This window comes from Manis pentadactyla, chromosome 15, assembly GCF_030020395.1.
Source record: "Manis pentadactyla isolate mManPen7 chromosome 15, mManPen7.hap1, whole genome shotgun sequence".
NCBI classification, from domain to species: Eukaryota; Metazoa; Chordata; class Mammalia; order Pholidota; family Manidae; genus Manis; species Manis pentadactyla.
The window spans coordinates 2919898-2922893 of NC_080033.1; the positions used below are offsets into that span (position 1 = coordinate 2919898).

At 45.5% G+C, this 2996-nt stretch overlaps 1 long non-coding RNA gene across 1 annotated transcript; it reads right to left on the bottom strand.

The window, feature by feature from the left end:
* Nucleotides 1-513: 513 nt before the first annotated feature.
* Nucleotides 514-2757, bottom strand: LOC118935882 (uncharacterized). The gene is made up of 3 exons (XR_005034028.2): nt 2667-2757; nt 1799-2245; nt 514-1143 (listed from the first exon to the last, which is right to left on the bottom strand). It is a non-coding gene; the product is annotated as an uncharacterized LOC118935882 (long non-coding RNA).
* Nucleotides 2758-2996: the final 239 nt, after the last annotated feature.

Below are 2996 nucleotides of genomic sequence, written 5' to 3' on the forward strand. Positions count from 1 at the left end.
ATACATTAATACAGTATTATTATTAAGATGTTTATTTGCTACACTTGTTTACTTATTTTTAGCAACCATGCCAGATTACTTATAAAACTTTTACCAAACATCAAAGTCAAGCTTTTCTTTAAGCATCTTCTTGAAATATTTAACAGGTAACATCAACTTAAATGACTTTAAGTAAACTTTGGCAGCTGTTAACTATAAGGACATGTCCGTTTCATGTAAACCTAAATTAGCATTAATGCTTAATATTTTTTATTAGATTTTCTGGAAGTTTTAGAATGCTCAATGTTCACAAGCGCTTAATACCATCTGGAGGTAGGAAATATTTTTCATTTACACGCTTAGACACACAAACATACAGACTGAGACATAATGACTACAGTTAGCAACACTTTTCATACAAAAACATATACACAGACAAACTGATATAAAGATTTGAGTTACTAATATTCAATTGCCTTCTTTCTTTTTAGCTTACTTGATTACTTCAGTTTTCAAGAATACACTCTAAGGGCGAGCAGTTTACGTAACCTGGTTAAGGTTTAGATGGTCCCAGACTAACAGGGCCGATGAAAGCTCTGAACTGATACGGACTGTGTGTGTCCAGGGGGCTGGAAATGAAATGCAAGTACAATTGTAGCAGCAGTCATTTAAAGCCAGGCTGTGTTATAAAATATAAATCTCTTCTATCTCAGGGAGTCTAGTTTAAGACTTCCCAATTTTCAAAGATAATGATGAACCAGTAAGTAGACTAGATTTTCACTAAAAGAATTTAGAAAACTAGTTCCATATTATAGTAGTTCATGGGACTTTTGACTATTTTCCTTGTGGCAAAATATATTTAGCTGCATAACATTATATCACATACTTCAGGGGCCAAGCCTCTCTAATCAGTGTTTGTATTGAGGCCAGGTTTGTGTGCAGAAGATAAGACACTTCTTTCTTAGAGTGTAGGGATTGAATTACTCTCAGTTTTCCTAGTTTCCTCTGCCTGAGCTTTAGTCCTTCCTCGAGAGGCCCCTGCCTGTCTGGTAAGTGCAGGGACTGTGTGACTTTTCGCTGCTAGAGTCTTGATCTGAGTCACAGGCTTGTTTCGCTTCCCTGGGGCTGCAGACAAGGAAATGCTTAGCTCCAGGACGACTGCCTCTAGGGAAAGGAGTTAACAGAATAGAGCTATTTACTTGTTGGTTTGACCTTTCAGCTTGATGGCTTTACAGACACCATTTACATTACATTACACAGGAAAAAGTGGCGCAGGCCTAAAAGGACTGCTTTGAAAGGGAGCAGAGGAACCCTTGCAAAGGGAGAGATAAAATTCAGAGACTGTTACGGACATTTATGGTGGGGTTTATACCCTTAAACACCAGTTTCTCTCACTGCTTGGGAATTATCCTGCTAATCACCTACTGTAAGAAATCTGATCTGTGAGATAAGAGGTCGGGGATCATCTGCATCTTTCGCATAGGCAGCAGCCTAGCTGGAGGTTCACTCAGCGCCATAGGATCAAAAATCAGCCGGAGCTGAGATCTAAGGACCACGGTCTACTGATCCAGTCAGCCCTCGGAGTCCGCAGATTAGGATAGGATAGTAGGAAATCGGCTCAGCCACTCCCCGACATTCCCGTCGGTCCAGAGGCGGGGGATCAAGGAGCGGCAGACACCGGGAAACCTTTCACCCGAGACTTAAGACTGGCAGCCGCCACTAATCGTCTTTTAAGTGGCTAACGGGTGCCCAGACACATTTTATGAGATAAAGAGTGCAGCAGTAAGTCAGGAATAAGAGCGAAGCATGGGTCTCCTACCTTGTGGGCGTGAGCATCAGGTTCCGTGAGATTGATGAAGTTAGAAGGGAGTTAGGGACACCCCCTGCCTCACTCAGAGGCCAGGGCAGGCTGAAGCAGGCTGGAAGTCAGAGACAGAGAGAGAGAGGCGCTCCTCACGGATACCCAGTCGGGCTGTCGGGGTCTGATTCCAGACACGCGGGCCTTTCAGAAGCCGCTGGAGTGTAGCCTCAGCCTAGAGTCTCGCAGTTGCCCACGGCCTTGCTCGGTCCCTCGCATCCAAGGAGAGGCCTCTGAAAGGGAATCCTGGCCTCCGCTCAGCTGACTTTCCCGGCTCCCAAGGGAGATGGGGGATCCACTGAGGGAGACGCAGGGGAAACTGTCGCTCGAGACTTTGACATCAGCAGCCAGGCTCGTCCCATTTAAGTGGCTGACGAGCGCCCGATGTGTGCCACAGACAGCTTCCTTCTATAAGGACAGTGAAAGAAAAGGCAGGCTTGGATGCTGATACTCACCTCTGAGGTTATCCCGGGCGAGCCCCTAAAAAGGGGGAGTTTGTAAAGGTTGCAAAGCGAGAGTGATCAAGTTACATAAAGACTAGATAGGCAAAGGAATAGCATCGCCCTGTCCATGAGCTTTCTTAAGATCTCGCATAACATTAGCCCAATTAGTTTGAGGGTTCCCTGCGGTGGCAACCAATAACAATATTTTTTAATGTATTTATGCAATTGGGCAAAATCCTTCTCAGAAGTTTTCACTCCTGATGTTTTTAGGAGGGCACAGAGTAATTTTAAATAGTCCTCTGGTTAGCTGCTTTGGTCTGTTTGGCCCATTATAGTGTCCTGACGTCTCGATCCTGTCCCTATGCACGATTTCTCGGGAGTCTTACCGGATCGACGATCTTCGGAGCTGCCCGCTCTGCTTGTCAAGAGTCGTCCGAGCGGAGCTTCCCTGCTCTGAGTTTCAATGGTCCCTGTTCGGGTGCCACTTGCCCATCCCCTCCCTGCCTCTAAGCCGCAGACAAGAGAGGAGACGGGATGAGTTGTTGAAGACCTGAAAGGGTCAGCCAGGGGGCTCAAGGCGTAAAAGCTCAAGAGCAATGCTGAGAAGACACTCCTCATGTTTACTGAGCAAATGAACTTACAATGAACTCAAACATCATTATCCGGCCTTGAGTCTAGCCCAAGGTCACGATGCTTCTCAAGGATACCAAACTGTG